This window comes from Cricetulus griseus, chromosome 7 (genome assembly GCF_003668045.3).
Source record: "Cricetulus griseus strain 17A/GY chromosome 7, alternate assembly CriGri-PICRH-1.0, whole genome shotgun sequence".
Classification (NCBI taxonomy): Eukaryota; Metazoa; Chordata; class Mammalia; order Rodentia; family Cricetidae; genus Cricetulus; species Cricetulus griseus.
This window is the reverse complement of record NC_048600.1, coordinates 63,212,984-63,233,216: the sequence shown is the minus strand read 5'-3', so window position 1 is coordinate 63,233,216 and position 20,233 is coordinate 63,212,984. Positions and strand designations below refer to the sequence as shown.

Sequence of the window (20,233 nt, the reverse complement as noted above, 5' to 3'; positions counted from 1 at the left end):
GTGGAGGAGGGCAAGGACACAGCTACCTACTACACTGTCTGCAGTAGGAAGTTTGCCAGTTTAAATGCCTAGGAAAAATTACCTTAAGTCCTGGCCATAGGTAGAGCTGGAGATGAAGGTGGTGCAGGCTGTGAATCACCAAGAAGAGATAATGAGTAAGAATGTGGAGAAGGAACTAGGTGTGGACAGTGTGGGCAAAGTGCCATTAATGCAGTCATTAAGACATAGCCTAGTAAAGTGACTTCAGCTTCTGCAAGAGTCCAGGAGTGGCAAGTTTGGGGACTCACAACTAAGCCTGGGTGGAGACGCTGCCCTAGCTCCTGTTGTTTGATCAGCAGTTGACCAAGCAGTAGGTATAGGAAATCGAGGAAGAGGAGGAGAGAGGAGAAGGAGGAGGAAGAGGAGGAGGAGGAGGAGGAGGAGGATGATGAGGATGAGGAGGAAGACTTAGATGAAGAAGGTTGAGAGCATACTGATGCTGATGAAGAATTTGGCTATGAAGATACTGGCACTATGGACCACACGGAGGATGTGGAGGATGAGTCTGGGCAAAGCCTACATTCAGGCGCCATCTCAATAGCAGAGTGTTTATTTTGTTCCCTCATGAAGAATGTGACTCATAGGACCCAAACACACAGCTTCTTTATTCTTTATACAGAGTATCTCTCAGACTGATTAATGACATGAGAAGAAGCTGGTTTTGGCAAGATTTACTTGTGGGACATTGAGAGGGGGAAATTGTTCTACTCTGCAGAAGCCATCCAGGCACACAGGAATGACAAAAGCCACTGCAAGCTCTTCACATATGGTGATGCTTCTTTAGAATCCCCAGAGGGCTGATTTTAGGAGTAGCACCACAGATCACAGGTAGGGGGATGGGCTGAGTAGCTGCCCTTAGATAAGATCTTGGGATGTGATGATGGAACCATGGTGCTGATTCTTCCTTCCTGTGCCAGATCATCTCATTACTCCCGGATAAGGTACCACAGACAGTGATTTGGCTTATAAGGAGCTGTGGAAATTGCTAGAAACCAGAAGGCTGTGGGCTGGAGCAGCTCTCTTGTAGGAGTGAACTGCACAGTATGTCCAAAGGATGAGATCAAAACGGATGCTGAAGACAGGAATGAAGCAGCGCCAGGCAACAGATGCACTCCAGGACCCGGGTGGGATTTTGAGATGTTGAGACTGAGATGCATTTCCTGCCACACTTTCTCCTTGCCTGAGGACCAGTGGAAGCCAGACAGCGTTACTGCCACTTCATTTGTTCCTCCTAATTAAAACTAAAAGGAAGACTGGAAAAGTGAGAAGACATGCAAAAATGCAGTTTAAAAATTCATTGCCAAGCCAGGTGTGGTGGTGCACTCTTGGAATCCCAGCACTCTCGAAGTAAAGACAGGAAGATCGGGAACCCATCCTAAGGTGTATAGTAAGTTCGATTTCAGCCCAGGCTACATCGATCATGCCCCCCCCAACTAAACCTAAACAAAGTTATATGCCAAGAGATAAAACCATCAATAATACCAGACTCAGAGAAAACATAGATACTAGAACTATTAGTTTATAACTTTAATTTTTTTACACTTTTTTTTTGAGGCAGAATCTCATCATGTAAGTCAGGTCTCAAACATGCAATTCCCCTGGCTTAATTGTCTCAGAATTACAGGCGTGTACCTCCATGGCTGCAAACTTTATACTGCATAGTAATTATAGAACAAATGTTAAAGGATTGAGTGAAAATGGTAGATGGTGTATAAGAATGTATGGTGAATTTCCATGGAGGTAGAAAGAAAGTGTAAGAAAAAGTGAAATGAAAATGGTAGAAATAAAAAAAGGAAGTCATAAGTCAATAGTAGCAGTAAAATAGAACAGTATAAATGTCTAAGTCAAAAGCATGGTTTCATGAAGGTTGTGATTTTACGGTGAGAAGTCTGGTAAAGGTGTTGGCTGTGTAGAGTGTGTTGAGACCTTGGAGTGTTAAAAGAGAAAGCCAAAGGGGTACAGGGGCTTGATTTTAGAGAAAGCTAAGTACAAAGCGAACAATGAATATTTTGGATATTTAATATAGATTTTTCTCATCAATGTAACAGGCCCCCAGACCTTAGCATGACTAATGCCATGGTAGAGGCACTTTAAAGCCCAGAAGGTAGGCCCCACTACCTTCAACAATAGCAACATTGACCTAGCCCATAGTTCTAGGAAATTTTTTGAATAAAAAATTCCCTAAACACACTAATCTTGCTCTTTGGTTTCTGTAGTTCTACTTCTTGCTAACAGAGGTGCGCCAACCAGGATGTGATTTTTGTGCATAAAAGACAAAGAGCTATAAGGGGCTGGATTAGGCAAGCTCCTCATGCAGCTGCAGCCTGATAATAAATACTTTCTTTTCTGCTTTAAGTGTGTCCACGCAGTGGTCTCTTGTGGGCTTACTTTACAACATCGACTTTAATAAAATAAAGACTTTTCTGCCAGCTTGACTTTGTGGTGTTCCTTCACAGGTTCCATGTGCTTAGATGATGAACATGCCTCATCATGATGAGGTTCTCAGGGATGCTGAGGAAATAAAGTTACATAACCCCTTGAAGAATGGGATTGGCTTAATTTCAAGAGTGAAACTTATTGTCCAATAGGAACCTGTCCACTGTGTGTAGGGGTGTTTGTTATTTATCCTGGCCATTCTCTTTAGTCCATCTTTATATGTCCTGTGAGTCTCTGGTGGAGCTTGGTAGGCATAAACCAAACAGTATATCCTATTTCCATTATCACTGACAGACATCTATCTTAGAGTTTCTACGGCTGTGCAGAGAAACCACGGCCATGACACCTCTTATATTTAATTGAGGTGACAGCTGACAGTTTTAGCAGTTCAGTCTGTTGTCACAATGGTGGGGTTCATGGCAGCTGGGGGTTTGGTGGTGTGCAGGCAGTTGTGCTGGCTACATCTTGATGAGAAGGCACCAAGAAGTGGACTCCAAGAGTCACACTGAGTGAAGCTTGAGCAAAGGAGACCTCAAAACCCTCCCCAACAGTGACACACTTCCTCCAACAAGTCCACACCTACTCTAAAACAAACTCATATTTCCCAATAGTGCCACTTCCTTTGGGGGCCGTTTTGTTTCAAACCACCACACTCCACTCACGGCCCTCAAAGGCTTGTAACTCGATCATAATGCAAAAGAGCACTCAGTCTAACTTCAAAAGTCCCCCTAGTCTATAACAGTCTCAAACATATATAAAAGTCCAAAGTTCAAAGTCTCCTCTGAGATTCATGCAATCTCTTAACTGTAATCACTAGTAGAATCAAAACCAAAAAGTAGATCACATACTTGACCCTACCTTATCTAACCTAGTGCATCACATTTTTTAGCACATATATTTGCATGTTCATATATGTATGGGTGCCTATGTGTTTATGCACATGTATCTCTGAATACATCAGAGGTCAGTGTTGGGTGCCTTCTTTGATTTCTGTCTAACTGAGGCAGGTCTCTTTCTGAACACGGAACTCCCTGGTTTTGCTAGTCTAGGTAACCAGTCTGCTCTGGTGGCTTCCATCTCTGCCTCTATACCTGCCCAGCTTTCACACAGTTGCTGGTTCTCAACTTTGGTTCTTATTTGAGTGTGGGGAAGCACTTTATCCACTGATCTACCTCCCCAGCTGTTGTGAAATAGAATATCTCTTTAACTATGTGAAAATGTGTTGCATTGGTTTGTAGTGCAGATTATCTATTTAACTATGTGAAGCTGTGTTACTTTTGTTGATGTTGCATTTGTTTAACTATATGAAGATGTGTTGCTGTCTTACCTTGCCTGCCTATAGCATCTGGTTGGTCTAATAAAAAGCTGAATGGCCAAAAGCTAGGCAGAGGAGGAATAGGCAGAGTTGACAGGTAGAGAGAAAAGGGGAGACAGTCAGTCAGCTGGGGCCCAGCCAGCCGGAGGTTAGCCAGCCAGACACGGAGGAAGCAGGAAGGCAGCGAGGATAGTATACCGATGCAGCAAACAAGCCTTGGGGCAGCACATAGATTAGTAGAAATGGGTTAGTTTAAGTAAAAAAAAAAAAAAAAAGCTAGCTAGAAACAAGTCAAAGCTAAGGCTGAGAATTCATAATTAATAACAAGTCTGTGTGTCATGATTTGGGGGTTGGCTATCTAAGAATATCTGCTACACCATCCTGTCACCTTTTCATTAACCACATGGGTCATGGCTTTGCAACAAAAACCCTGGTGTGTGACCAAGTAGCACTTTCAGTAAATTATCATTTTCTTCATTATAGTTTTCTAGTTAAAATCATTCTCGAGTTTTCCTTCTCTTTTCTCTTTTTGGCACCATTTCTAGCCTTCTTTTGGACTAAAGGTCAGTGATCTCCCCATTTTCTCACAGTACCACTTACTCCGATTGACATTTACACTTGAGTAAACCTTAAACTTCTCTGACCTTTTTTAAAAGCTAGATTTTGAAGAGATATTTTCTCTCTCTAAAAACAGGACGCTATTGTTGCTATTCTTTGTAAAAGGGTATATCTCCTCTTTCACTGTTCCCCTTTTGGATATTTTGTATGTTTATTTAGATTTTTTTCTTCTCAAAAGCAGGGACCTGTTCCTTCTCTTTCTTGTTCCCCAAAGCGTGGGATCCATATGCTTTGTGGAAACACGAGAACTACTCAGTGGCAGTTAAAAGGTACTTAGCCATTTCATACACCATTCTTAGTCATGTAAAATAAATAAGGGAATAAATCAGCCCCTAAATATCCCATTTAGTGCAGAAATACGAAAAACAACAGATGTAGGTATTTGTATGGCATGAAATATTGCTAGTTAGAAGTCTGAAGTCTGGACTGAATCACAAATTCAATTCACCCCGAGAAAGTTATGTTCAGCCCTTGTTTGATCAACCCTTGACCTTCTGTTCCATGCTAGAGCTCAAACTTAGAGCCTGCATATTAACCAAGTGCTCTAGGATGAGCAACACTGCCAGCTTGACTAGCTTGTGATAAAATGCAAAGAAATCAGGAGTGTGACTGTGGGTCTTGCCTGTCAGTGTAGGCTCTCAGGAACATTTTAGCCAAACTTTTTAGAAGTGATCCCCATGTCTCTGTACTGTTTGGGGATGGCGTTTCTTATTTGATTTCTTGTCTTCTGGTAAATTCAATCAAACACTTCTTGGATCTGCTCTCTTGATGCTATGTAAGGTTGAGTGTACTCTAGGAACATGCTAGGTGCTTTTCTGGTGTCATTTCATCTAACTGTTATAACTGGTGGGAGAAAGGTTTATATGGTGGTCATAATCTGTGTCATAGTTAACGTCTGTGGTCAACTTGGCACACTTGGAAAGAAACAAACTCAATCAAGGAGTTTCCTTCATTAGATTGGCCTGTGGGTATATCTGTGGAGCATTTTTTGGCTGCTAATTAATGTGTGTGGGGGGCACAGCATACTATGAGTGGTGCCATCCATAGGTAGGTGGATCTTAAGGCTGTTTAAGAAAGGAATGTGAACAAGCAGGAGGAACAAGCTGGTAAGCAGCACTCCTTTGTGGCCTCTGTTTCAGTTTCTGCCTTGAGCTCCTGCCCTGACTTCTTTACTGATGGACTATCACTTGTAAGCTGAAGCAAACGCCTTACTCCTCCAAATTGGTTTTGGTCAGTGTTTTATCATAGCAACAGAAAGCAAATTAGGACAATCAGTGTGTGTAAGTAAAAAAGTTTTGGCGGTAAGAAATTTGCCTGGAGCCTGCTTGAAACTGAGGTTTGTTTGAGTTCTGAGCCTGCGTGCTTGTCTGTGTCTGATCATCACCCTTTGGCTCTTGTGGAGGCTCAAGGCTGATGAGCTGGATGACCCTACTGAAACATTTTATAATGGGATGCATTTGAGAGAACAGAGGACCAATCTCTCAGACTAATTTCATGCTGCTGTAATTGTCCCTTTGGGAACTATTAGGGGTTGAGATGTACTCCTATAGCCACAATCTATTGGGGTCACTAAGTCCCCTGGAAGTATTTATGTCCTTTAAAGACTCACTGGTACTCTAAGGTCTTCCCCTGGTGTTTTCTCTAACGATTCTATTTCCCTAATGTTAATTTCTGTCACTCAAGTCTCTATTGATTGCCAAGTATATCAATGAGTAAATAGTATACTGCATAGCATACCACTTAAGGGTAGTCTGCACAATATACATTGAGTAATGGCTGATTCTAATCTCTTGAGGCTCTTTACTAACTTTCTTCAATTTTAGGATACTTTAACATCTTGTTTCTTTTCCTTCATGCCCTCAAAATCCCAAGAGATCTTAGGTTCCTAACTTGCTCTGTTCTTTCACTGACATGTCAGCAAAGGCTTTTTGTTTTCTTTCTTTCTTTCTTTCTTTCTTTCTTTCTTTCTTTCTTTCTTTCTTTCTTTCATCTCTCTATCCATCAATCTATCATGTTTGTATGTATGTAGTGCATGTATGTGTACATGTTCACAGGTATGTTATGTATGTGTGTGTGTGCATGTACATGTGTGCATGTGTGGAGTCCAGAGGTTGACATCAGATGTCTTCTTCTATTCTCTACTTCATCTTTTGAGGCAGGGTCTCTCACCGGCTTACCAATATGACAAGATTGCCTGGCCATCAAGCCCCAACAATCTTCCTGCCTCTGCCTTTCCAGCACTTGGAAAATAGGCACATGTGGCAGTGTGTATTCCTTACTTAGGTGCTAGGGATTTGAACTCAGGTCCTTACACTTGTACTGTAATCATTTTGCTAAACAGGACATCTCTCCAGCCCCCAAAACTTTGAATTTTTCCTATCCACACACCTCTTATCTTTACTCTATTTCAGTGTTAGCAGCCAGTATCTTGCTATGTTGTGGCTAATTGGACTTCCTGGCTATCTTTCATGCAGATCTTGTTGGAAGACACACTTGAATACTCCCTGTCATGTTCTTGATTTTACTGCCAGCTCTTTGGCCCAAGAGAACATAAAACAGAGCCCCTCAGGGTGTGAGCTATTATTGCCAGAATGACTCTAGACTAGGACCCACAGGGCTGAAAGGAAGCTATCTGAGTACTTGCTTAAGTTTCTGACTACTTATCTAGATTTAAAAGGTGAAACTTCCCATTGACATTACAGCGTTTAGGATTACACAGGGAGATCTCTCTGTGTGCCATTCGGCAGAAAATGGGTCATTTTTACCAAGCAGTCCTTTAGCCTTCTGACTCTGAGACATAAACCATTGGTTTTGAATAATGAAACTCTCCTTGGACCAGTCTTAGGGACAGCCTTGTGGTCTGGTGCTTGTCATTGTTGGTGCAAAGGAAACTTTGACACTGTCAGTCTCCATATCATGAGGACCAGATGACTGATTCACACAGGAAAAGCTCCAGTCCCCTGGCTTGGCCATGAAGACTAGTTTTTCCCCTTTGGATATCCCATCTCAGGGAGGTGGGGATTGATAGCAGTCAGCCCATACCCATCATATGCAGAGATGGGATTCTAAATCTGGATCAACCCATAAAGGCTCAGACACTACCTTTGTGATATTAAAGTTTAGATAGGAAACCAGTTTGGAAAAAGAAGGTATGTGAAATTGTGAGGAAAAGTGGTGGGAGGTGGGGAGGAGGGGAGACTTGGAGAGGAAGGAAAACAGGGCTGTGGATTAGATCAAAACATGTTATATGAATGTATGGAATTCTAAAAAAATTAAAATTAAAAAAGAGATCCACTGGGGCTGGAGAGATGGCTCAGAGGTTAAGAGCACTGACTGCTCTTTCAGTGATCCTGAGTTCAATTCCCAGCAACCACATGGTGGCTCACAACCATCTGTAATGAAATCTGATGCCCTCTTGTGGTGTGCAGATATACATGGAAGCAGAATGTTGCATACATAATAAATAAATAAAATCTTAAAAAAAGAGATCCACTTATTCATATTCACTTGATCTGATTGAACACACACACAAACACACACACACACACACACACACACACACACACACAGATACCTGTGTGTGTATGTATGTATGTATGTATGTATGTATGTATGTATGTATGTATGCATATGTGTGGTATACAGTGTCATGCGGTTGTGTGTACATGTGCTTGTAAGTGCAAATGCACACGTATGCTTGCACATGTGGGTACCAGAGGCCAATATCAGGTATCTTCATCTATCACATTCTATCTTAGTCTTGGAGACAGGGTCTTTCACTGAAACTGGAGCTCACCAATTGTCTATGCTTAACGGCAAATGAGCTCAAGGAATCCATCTTTCTCACCCCCACCCCAGTACTGAACTAATAAACTCTTGCTGTCATTCTCAGCTTTTGTGTGGGTGCTGGGGATTTGAATTTCTGTCCTCATATTTGCACAGGATGCACTTTATTGATTGAGACAAGGTACATTTTCCCAGAGGAACTTGAAAACTATATTCTGAGTTAGGTTCCTGGAAGGCATTGCTGCACAGTGGTTGGCTGGTGTATCATCAGCAGAGTCTGGTTTGTGTGTAAAGTCATCTAATCAGTCCAGTGTACATGAAGTCACCAATCAGAGGTACAATTAACACAAACAGCAAGTGACTTACAGGGAATGGAAGTCTACAGAATGATTTTATTCTGTAGTAGGACTTAAAGTAAGAGAGAACATCTTTGTGATGTTATATTCATTCTAAACAATCCGTGAAAAATATTGCTGATGTCAATTTTATGACATGCTACTCTGACTTAATGAATACATGGTATTTTCTAGAGCGATGATTATTTTGGTTGTACTCATAGAGGAAAAGTTTTAAGTATTCTTCAAGTCTCCAGGGATCAGCTATAAAGTGGGGCATTTTATGACTCCATTGGGTAAACCATAAATCTTGTTGACCTTGGAGTTAGTAGCATTTAGAGGCATACCATTCTGTTCCGTCTGAGACTAACATTTGAGTAAATTCACTTGTCATTTGTGAAGCAACTTCTAGATGCTTGTCCCTGCCACCAAACAGTGAGAGTTAATATGGCTACTTTCGCCCGATGTGACAGATTGTTTTTTAAGGAGACACACAATTTTAAAGTAGTTATCTAAATGACTTTCATTTGATAAATTTGACTTACCAGATGGTCTAAAATACCAATTCAAGCTCTAATGTTTGTACATTTTCCAGCTATGGTTGTGAGAAGCAGACACCTCGCATAATTCACAATTTTACTTTCAGTTTCTTGAGGTGTAGAAAGGGCACAGTCATGAGCCTGAAGTTGGGTTCCCTGGGGACAAAGGACTCCCAGCTTATCCTTATGTGCTTTTATTGTTTAACACAACCTCATCCAACAAATACTGACTGTGGTTTTTTGACACCTGCATTTGAGAAAAGTCTACTTCTAGATACTTGGCTTTAGTGTCAAACAGAGTGGCCATTTCTGGCCAATGGTGACAGACTTCTGGATACTATACAAATGCAGAGACTGTAGTACCAATAAAAACAGATGAAACCTCTGATCTTATGGAGCTTGTATTTTGTTAAAAATGATTTTTCTACGCTATTTGTGTAGGGGGAAGAGGTGCCCATGGAGGTCAGAAGGGTGCATTGGGTCCCCTGGAACTGGAGTCACAGGCATTTGGGAGAAGCCCCATGTGGGTGCTGAGATCTGAACCCCAGTCCTCCAACAGAGCAGTAAGCATTCTTGAGTTCTGTGTCATCTCTACAGCCCTGGAACTGGTATTTTAGAAAGTCTGTGAAGCTGAAAACCTAGAATATAATACATAGGTGTGAAGAAAGGGAGAGAGAATGAGATAGGTGTGTGTGTGTGTGTGTGTGTGTGTGTGTGTGTATGTGTGTGTGTGTGTGTGTTTATTGATGAAAAGCATGGAGTAAACTCAGGGTACTGACTGATGGCCTATCTTTTATAAAGTAAGGCAAATCCGAATTGAAAATAGTGGATGAGATGTTAATATTTCTTTTTTAAAAAAGATTTCTTTTTAAATTTATGTATATGGGTGTTTTGACTGTATGTATGTGTGTGCACTATGTATGGACAGTGCCTGCAGAGGCCAGAAGAGAGTATTGGAGCTCATAGAACCGGAGTTACCATAAGTTGTGTGATGCCATGGGAGTTCTAGGAACCAATCCTGGGGTCTCCAGGGCTCTTTAATGCTGAGCTGTCTCTCTAGTTCCTTAAAGTGATTTTTAAACTTAATTTATATTATTAATATATCCATTGTATCTGCTGTTTGAAGACCCTGCCCTCTTCCTTACCCATCATTGTTTTTTAATTTTCATTAAAATATTAAAACCTTTCTCATAATTTCATACGCATATACATTGACACGCCCCCCCCCAAACCCATCATCCTCCAACCTTCATGTCCTTTTTTTGTAACCTACTGAGTCTGAGTAGTGACACCTGTTTGAACACTGACTGATTTTATTGGCTTGATCCTGTGCTGGTAACCATGACCACAGTGACTTCATTATTGCAACAGCCATGTCATGTCCACAAGACAGCATTCCCAGCACTCTTCCACTTCCTCTGGCACTGAAATTCTTTCCACTCCTTCTGTGAAGGCCCTTGAGACTTGGAGGGGCTGAGGGAGGGAGGATATAGATGTCCCATTTAGGTCTGAGCTTTCAACATTCTCTTATTCTTATCACTTGGACAGGTTAAAATCTCCGGATTAATGGCTGCTCACTGCAAAAGAAGCATCTCAGGCCAAGGACTTACTCACTTACAAAAGAGTAAATGAATGTAATCTCTGTATTCTACTTCCACAATCTTGCTCAAAGCTTTGTAACAAATTAGCTACCCTACTCCCTGGTGCCTCTCCATCGAGCTTAGGCTGACCTTTCTCTGCCCCTGTTTCCACTGCATCCTGGGCCTGGATGTTTCTGTCAAAGGTACCTTTTCAGTTGCATCTGAATCTCCAGTGAGGATCATTAATACTGTTGGGTCAGCTCCGGAAAGTTCACGAAGCTTGCTGACTGATTTGCTTTCTTCTTCATCTTGCAGTTGTTGGGATAGTATGAAGGCAAAGTGTGTGGAAGATGGCAGAGGACCTTTCAGGGGTATCTGATGATTTAGAAGTAGGGGAAGGTGAAGGATTATTGCTGCCTCTGGATCTCAATGACAACAGAGTTGCATCACAGGGCTTTTGACTTAATGTAGTAGTTCTCTGACTGATGGGTGCATTGCTTCTGCAGGGATTTGTAAGCTGTGAATTTCTGGGCTCCCATCAAAGCTGTATCAGGGATGAGGATTGCACTTTAAGGTTTCTAGCATTGCTGACACTGGAAATTAGGCTCTGAGAACCTCTAAACTGGGGGATGGAGGGAAGGGTGAACAGGCAGATGACAGACAGTCAGGAATTAAATTTAAGAGGGGGCAATTTGCTGGACAGAGGTGGTGCACACCTTTAATCCCAGAATTTGGGAGGCAGAGGCAGGTGGATCTCTTGTGAGGCTGAGGCCAATTTGATCTACAGAGCGAGTTCCAGGACAGGCTCCAAAGCTACAGAGAAACCCTATTTCTAAAAACAGCAGCAGCAGCAGCAACAACAACAACAACAACAACAACAAAAGAGGGGGCAAGTCAACATGTCCTTGCCTCAGTGAGCATGTGTACTTGAACTAGTATGCAGTGAGTGATGAGTTCCTCAGAGCTATGGCTGGGATCGCTTAAAGAGCTACTAGAATCCTCAGTTTTTGTCTGAAGCTTGTAACCAACCAATGCTAGAGAAGAAGATGCTACTTGGTCTGAAATGAGTGCATGTCAAAAAATAAATGCCCACATTGAGTGATGGGACTTGATGGAAAGAAACAGCCTAGGTCACTGAGCCCTTGAGACTTGAAGGGAGGGGCTGGAGAGATGGTTCAGAGGTTAAGAGCACCTGCTGCTCTTGCCAGGGACCTGGGTTAGGTTCAACACTCCCACATGGTGGATTACAACCATCTAACTCCAGTTCCAAGAGATCTTTCACCCTCTTCTGAGCTTCTCAGACACCAGGTATACATGTGTTACACCTACACATATGTAGGCAAAACACTCACATACATGAAATAAATCTAGGAAACAAAAGACTTGTGGGAAGTAATAGGATGCTATGAATAAAATATGATTGGCAGGGAATGAGATGGGAGGGAGGAGCCTTGTTTATTACAAGGCCATCTTTGGGGTACAAAAGGAATAACTCTTGGAAACTGGATGATGAGTAGAAGCCTAATAAGGCTTTGAACCCTGATCTCAATCATATCAATCATGAAACAGAATAAGCTCTTTCAGGGAAGAGCAATGGGGATTCGTAAATGACCTGGTTCAGTGAGAGGAGCATGCCTGCTCTGGGTTATTTCTATTTAAGCCGCTACAACTGCATGAGTAGTGACAGACAACACTGGACTGGACTCTAGGAGGTGATGTATTTCTGTTTTCCAGTAGAAGCCTTTGTACAAAGCCAAGGGTGGGCGGGTATGCATATCAGAGCACTATAGAAAGCCTGGAGCGCTTGAGAGAGGCAGGTGTGAGGAATGCTTTCATTTTTATTTATTTATTTTAACTCTCCAGTATTGTGATTTGCAAAATTGACTTTCATAACAGGCAAGAGAGTGGCGAAGAATTCTAATAATTCTCTCACAATATGTATTTGCTTTTGGTTCTAAAATGCAATAAAGTAATAAGGCCCTTTGTTGACCCTCCTCACAGTTCCTAGGATTGTCAAAGATACCAAGAATTTAATAGTAGGCTGAACTGTAACTAAGTAAATAACACCTGAAACATGAATAGCCTTCAAATTATTTTAGGGCAACAGCAAGGTAATTGATGGAAAATGAGAGGTTTAATAACAACCATAAACATTTCAACAATATGATAATCTGTGTGATCAACGTGTTTAAACTGCTTATTCTGGGAAGGTTCTCTCTCTCTCTCTCTCTCTCTCTCTCTCTCTGTGTGTGTGTGTGTGTGTACATTTGTGATTATGTATACACACATGTCCTTTAGTGTGTTTATAACTAAAGTACTTTTAAAAAATACTGTTCATTGTTTGAAATGTGAATACATTTATGTAGCATGTTTTGATCATATCTATCTACCACACTCTCATTCTTTTTCTTTTTTCTTTCTTTCTTCTTTTCTTTCTTTCTTTCTTTTTTTTAGATAAGGTTTCTCTGTATTGCTTTGGAGGCTGTCCTGGAACTCACTCTGTAGACCAGGCTGGCCTTGAACTCACAGAAATCCACCTGCCTCTGTCTCATGTGCTGGGATTAAAGGCGTGTGCCACCAACGCCCAGCCACACTCTCATTTTTACTCCTCCTTTTGTCTCCACGTCTCATTTCCCTCCCCATGTCATGTTCTCTTTCTGTATTTATTTTAATTTTTTTGTCATTTTTAAAAATTTACTTTAGATACCAAACACAGTTTCTCATCCCCCATCTCCTCCCCCCCCCCCCCCGGCCCCATCAAGGCTGAACAAGGCATCCCACCATAGGCAATATGTTCCAAAGAGCCAGCTCATGACAGGTCCTGGTCCCACTTCTAGGAGCCCCACAAAAGACCAAACTATACTATTGTCACCCACATGCAGAGGGCCTAGGTCGGTTCCATGCCGGCTTCCTAGCTCTGTCCATCCAGAGCCCATGAATTCTCATAAGCTCAGGTCAGCTCTCTCTGGGGGTTTCCCCATCACGATCTTGACCCCCCTCCCCTCGCTCATACATTCTGTCCATCCAGCTCCAACTGGACTCCCAGAGCTCAGCCCAGTGCTTGGCTGTGGATCTCTACATCTGCTTCCATTAGGTGCCAATGAAGGTTCTGTGATGACAACTAGGGCAGTCCCCAATCTTATTACAGGGGAAGGCCAGTTCAGGGACCCTCTCCACTATTGCTAGGAGTCTTAGCTTGAGTCATCATTGTTCTCTCTCTCTCTCTCTCTCTCCCTCTCTCTCTCTCTCTCTCTGTCTCTCTCCTTTGTTTTTTTGAGACACGGTTTCTCTGTGGCTTTGGAGCCTGTCCTGGAAACTTGCTTTGTAGACCAGGCTGGCCTCGAACTCACAGAGGTCCTCCTGCCTCTGCCTCCTGAGTGCTGGAATTAAAGTTGTGTGCAGCCTTCCAGACCTTGTTCTCATTTTAAATTGTTACCAACCTTTGAGTCCAATTAGTGCTATCCACTGGATGTGGCATGATCCACTGAAGTGTGAGCAACCTACCAGCAACCATGTCCTCAAAGGGGAATGAATCTCCCTTGGTAGCCATCAACTGCCAATACCACCTCCTTTATAGAGTGCCCTTCCTCCAAAGTTCTTTATGGAATATAGCTTTATTCTATACTTACTGATGAAGAAAAGGGAGTAAAACCAGGCAACTGAATTGAAAAAAATAAAATAAAAATAGATTAATTTTATGTACATGGGTGTTTGATTGTATGTGTGTGTGCTAGGTATGTGCAGTGCCTACAGAGGCCAGAAGAAGGTTGAGAGTTGGAGCTATTGGACCTGAAGTTATTGTACGGTTGTGTGATGCCGTGTGATGTTGGGAATCAAAACTAGGTTCTCTGGAAGAGCAGCCAGTGCTCTTAATTTCTCGACTACCTCCTCAGTAACTAAATATGAGCTCGCAGTATGTGGTCTTTGGTTTGACCTTAGTCTGATTTCTTCCATGTGGTATAATTTTTGAGGTTTACCCATTATGCACCATGTATGAGAAATTATTTATTTATTTTTAAGTTAAGGTCTCATATACCCAGAGTGGCCTTGAGACAATGACCTGGAATTTCTGATTCTCCTTCCACTTGCCAAGTGCTGGGATTCTAGGCATGTGCAGCCATGGACCAGCTGAGCTTTGGGCATGAGAGGCGCCAGGCATTCTACCAACTGAGCTAAATTCCTGGCTCTAGTTCATCCATTGTTATTATCAATTGGATTCTGTTGTTCAAGTACATTTGTTTGCGCATTGTGGTTGTTGGTTCCTTATTCTGTTTGCTCCTATGAACATTTGCTTACATGCTGTTGTTTGCACACAAAATAGTAGTTGTTCCAATTATGCTACGGTTCAATACCACTATAATTTTATTTTTTTTCAGTTGATGAAACTGAGACTCAAAAAAAAATTCTGAAACTTGCCCAAGTTGACACATGCAGTAGGGGTAATGTTCTGAAAAATCGCAAAACACACTTTATTCTTTTGGACTTCTGGAAACTTCACTGACTCCTCAAGTTAGCCCTGAATTCATTATCTGCTTCAGGTAGAAGGTGGGGTGTTAGGGGCACATTCAGAACGAAGCTCAGGGACCAGGGGGTAAGATGAGAGCCAGGCTTCAGTAGAACAGGTAAAGAGACAGGGAAAGATGGGGAGTGGGCAGTCACTGAGGGTTTTAGTGTGTTAGGAATTTCTAGGGTCTCTTGGCAGGACCTTTTCTTGATGCTGGAGGGAGGTGTGGCTTGCATCGTAGATGAGGGGAGGAAACACAGAGTTGATGCAGATGGAGGGAGCTGCCCAGCATTTGTACAGAGAAGAGGTAAGCGAGGCCAGGTGGGTCTTGGGTCCTGAGGACCTGCTGTAGCCTGGGGATACAGAGAGTAAGAGGTGGCAAAATCAGAGGGTTTTAGGCCCAAGGCCCATTCAGAGCTCTAGACGAGACAGTGCCAGGCTTCCCTCCTGGGAGAGTAGCATGTGGGAGACCTGGGCTTAGTTTGCAAGTTGCCTTCAGTATTCTTGAATTGTTGAGTGGACAGAAGTGCTGCCTATGCTTAGGACTGTGTTCCCGGGGGAGCTTGTCTGAGGGACCTCACCCCTGCTTAGCCTGGATGTGCCTCTCACATGCTTTCTAGGATTCTACAGTCTTAGAAGGAGCAACTGTGAGACTCGGTCAGCTGAGAACCATCAGATCCCAGGTCACCATCAGAACCAGACAGCAGGAAAGAACAAGTGGGAGGTCCCAGTGGCCTTTTCAGAGGTGGTCAGTGGAAACTAGATGTGGTCTGTCCCTAGGTCACTTTAGGGTGAGATGGGAAAAGCAGTAGGTGGCCGGGCTCTGTGTAGTGCCCCCTAGCGTTTGTATCCTAGAAGTGTGCCCTGCTAGCCCCTCCCCACCTGCTTTCCCACAGCGCCACTCGGCTCCTCAGTTACCCTCCTATAGTCCTAGTCTTGGAGACCAGCCTGGCTGGGATGGGAATCTGTGCTTGATGCTGATAGTGAATGTGAGGGAGCCTGGCTCAGGAATGTTCAATGTTAGTATCTGTTCAGGTTTCCTAGGAAAACCTGTGTTCAGGTTTTGCTGCTCCAATTTCCTCATTTTGCGGCCTAGGGGCTAAGGGAGTGTGTGAGGGAGGAAAGGATTGTGAGGGAGAGAAAGACACAGCACGGCAGTGATTCGAGACCTGTTTGCACACCATTAGTGAGTCACTGGGCTGGGATGTAAAACCAAATGTCCAGGACTCCAGACCCTGTTCTTTTAGTCATTGTTCTTGGAACACGGTGACATGGATCTGAGCTAACAATATTCTGAGAGTTTGTTACACGCCGGGCACTGTTCTCCGTAGTTTGCAAGTATTAACCCACTGAATCCTCAACAATTCCAGTTGGTAGATGCTATCTTCATTGTAGAGGAAGAAATGGAGATACAAAGTATTTTAACTTTCCCAAAGCCACCTGGCATGCAATTGGTAGTGAGACAGGTGGTCTGGGTGTGCAGCTCATAATCACTCTTGGCTTGGATGACATCATCTGTCTTCCACATAGCACTTCCCATCTTTCCAAGCTCTATCCTAATGTGGTATTGTTGTTTCTTCACAAGAGTTAGTGGCAGAGGGGCTGATATTGCCCTTTTACAATTGCAGCAACAGGGATGTCAACAGCAGAGCAGTGGCACCAGAGATTGACAATGTCAGGGGCAACAGAGGTTGGAACATAAAGGTGTGAGCAGGGTGGGAGATAACCAATGTCATTTCTAGAAGTCTGGCCAGGAAAGCAGACACAGAAGGATCACAGAGAGAATGGCTGAAAGGAAAAGACTTGCAAGACATCCTTAAAGCCAACAGTGTATGTAATATCCGCTTCTCAAGAGCACCCTGCCTGGATCTGTCTTAGTTTCTTTTCCTATTGCTGCAACAAAGCGACCTGAGCTATAACTGAAGCTGTGACACTTGCTACTACCATAGCTTCATGACTTAAATTCAATCCCTGAGCACCATATGGTAGAAAGAGAACCCTCAAATTGTCCTCTGAATTCCACTCCTGTACATAATTATGTAAATTAAAACCAAAGGAGTAAATGTACTAACAAATAAACAAATACATAAATATAATTAAAAACAGTTCTGTCAGAAGTGACTGAATGCAGAAATGTTTATTTTGGCTTACGGCTCCAGATGTAAACCTGTGTGGTAGAGAAATTACAGTAGCAGGAGCTTGGAGCAGTTAGTTACATCGTACCTGAACCAGAAAGCAGAGAACAATGAGTTTGTGTTTCTCCCTTTCTCCATGTTTATAGATCAGAATTGCTAGCAAGGGAATGGTGCCACCCACAGTAGTCAGGTCTTCTTACATCAATTAATACAATTAACACAGTCCCTCACAGGCATGCCCAGAGGACCATCTTCCAGGAAGTTCTAGAGTCTGTCAAGTTACCAGCACTCACCTTAAAGAAGACAATACTGAAGCCATGGAACATGTAAGCCTTCTGTGCAATCTTGTAGACAATTTATCCTGACATCAATTCTCACTAAAGGTTGGTTGACCCTAAAGAAAATACCAATTTTATTAATTACTGATCATATATATTTAATAGCCTTCCTCTTATAGCATTAGATGAAGCAGACAAATAGCAGTAGTAACTAATGGTCAAAGCAAGCCTGAGCCATCAATCATAAGTGCTATTCACAAGTACTCAGTACAGAGATATTTGTCAAAACTGTGGCATGAAAAGAGGGTGGCTTACTTAATATCCAAAGGGAAAATTTTCTGAAAACAGTTACAACCTTTGTTCTTTTTAAAATGTTGGTTTTCTATGCATAAGGATTAAACACTTAAATTTAAGTTTGAGAAACAAGCTGGTTTAAGGGAAATGTCAGTAGTGTAGGTGAAGGCCATGTGTGTGTGTGCACATATAGTTCCAGCAAGCAGGAACAGAAGCAGGAGGATTATAAATTCAAGGTAACACAACAAGTTCACACACACACACACACACACATACACACACACACACACACACACTTGAGATGATTTGCAAATGTGGAAAAAAATCACAAGATAGTATGCAAATGGCTGAAATTTGAGGGATGTTATAATTGGAAGAAAGGCATGCTGGCATAGTAACACAGAAGTGGCCATAGGGAAATACCTTCTGGCCTTCCTCTCCCCAGCTTCCACCTTACATGTCAAGTGCTACCCACACAGTTCACTTTCATGAACTCATTTTATTCTCAGATAGTCTGTGAGTTATCACTTGGGAAGCGTGCAAGTTGGGTGGCTCACAACCACCTGCAACTCTAGCTCCATGTGATCTGGAACCCCCTACTGGCCTCCACAGGAACATGCACTCACATGCACATATCCAAACACATACATATATGCATACATACATACACATAAATAAACAAAAAATAAATCTTTTAAAAATGAAGTGTTTGAGAACCAATATCTCTTTACCTCTAAGTAGTATTGCTCTGATTTTATGGGGTTTCATGATTCTCAGTGAGAAGTCTGCATCCCCATGTTGTTCTGCGGCCAAGATCTTGTGTGGCTATGCTGTGATGGATGAACTGTTAAATCAGAATGTTGGGTAGCTGGGTGGTGGTGGCACACGTCTTTAATCCCAGTACTTGGGAGGCAGAGGCAGGCGGATCTCTGTAAGTTCGAGGCCAGCTGGGTCTACAAGAGTTAGTTCCAGAACAGGCTCCAAAGCTACACAGAGAAACCCTGTCTTGAAAAACTAAAAAACCAGAGTGTTGGGGGAAATTGTAACATCCATGCTTGTCCATCCACCCGGGAAAGGCACTGATTTGGTTTACACTTTCTTATTTCCTGGAGTATCTTTGCAACGGCTGGACATCCAGTAGTCATTGTCTCTTGGGGCAAGAGACAATTTCAATGGATGCTAAATGCTTGGATGATGTAGCCAGAGAGAAGCATCCAGGGGTCCTAATGACCATGGGACTGTATACCTCCCTCAGGCTATCCAAGATCTCTCTTTTTACATGAAATAGAAAGCAACTTATGTGTGTATAATGTCCATTATTTGAGTTTTTTTCTTTTTTTGGTTTAAAAACTGTATAAGTTACTTGTTGTTGCTGTGACAAAATACCATGACTAAAAGTGACTTATAGAAGAAAGTTTATTTTGGCTACAATTCCTGAGGAAAAGTCCACACAGATGGCTGGAGTAGGAAACTGAGAGATTACATCTTTACATGCCAACACAAAGCAATGAGAGTGATCTGGAAGTGTGGTGAGGCTCTAAACTCTCAAAGTTGGTTCCCAGTGACATTTTCAATCTTCCTTCTCAAACACCACCACTGTCCAGTGATGGGGAATGTACTGTGTATGTTTATCTTATTGATTGTTGAATAAAATACTGTTTGGCCAAAGGCAGCAAGTTAGACAGGACTAGGAGTCAAAGAAGATTCTGGGAAATATAGTGGAGAAGTGGTGATCCAGGCCGGAAGTGACATAGCAGGGAGACTCATATTTAGTAAGGAGAAACAGGAAGTCTCCCCCCTTTCCCCTCTGCTCTTCCTCCAGCGGCACAATGTGATCCACTGGCAAGGAGGGACGCCAATAAGGCGTCCGATAAGATAAGTCTTATAAAATATATAGATTTATGATAATTAAGACTGAGCTAGCAGATGAGAATCCTAGTCATTGGCCAAGCAGCTTTGTACCTAATATGTCTCTGTATTATTTTGTCCATCCACGTGGTGGGCAGAACTCGGGCGGCTGGCGGAGACTGCCCATGTGGCAGTAGGGCTCGGGCAGCTCTGTAGGAAAGATTTATCGTAACAGTCCAGGAACCAAGTATTCAAATATCTGTGCCTGTGGGGGACAGTTCTCATTCAAACCACCACAAACCCAAACTTGATAGCAACCAATAGAAGGGAGAGTATCAGTTGGGAATGTTTTAGAACTTAGGTAATAAAACTTCCAAAAAATCTTAAACATTAAGACATTTTTCGGTGCTGGAGAAATGGCTCAGAGGTTAAGAGCATTGGCTGCTCTTCCAGAGGACCTGGGTTCAATTCCCAGCAACTGCAAGTTGGCTCACAACCATCTATAATGAGACTGCTGCCCTCTTCT

General features: G+C 42.6%; 1 pseudogene; it reads left to right on the top strand.

Annotated features, from left to right (window-relative positions):
- The first annotated feature begins 112 nt into the window (after positions 1-112).
- LOC113836766 lies at positions 113-1,175 on the top strand (annotated as a pseudogene).
- Positions 1,176-20,233: the final 19,058 nt, after the last annotated feature.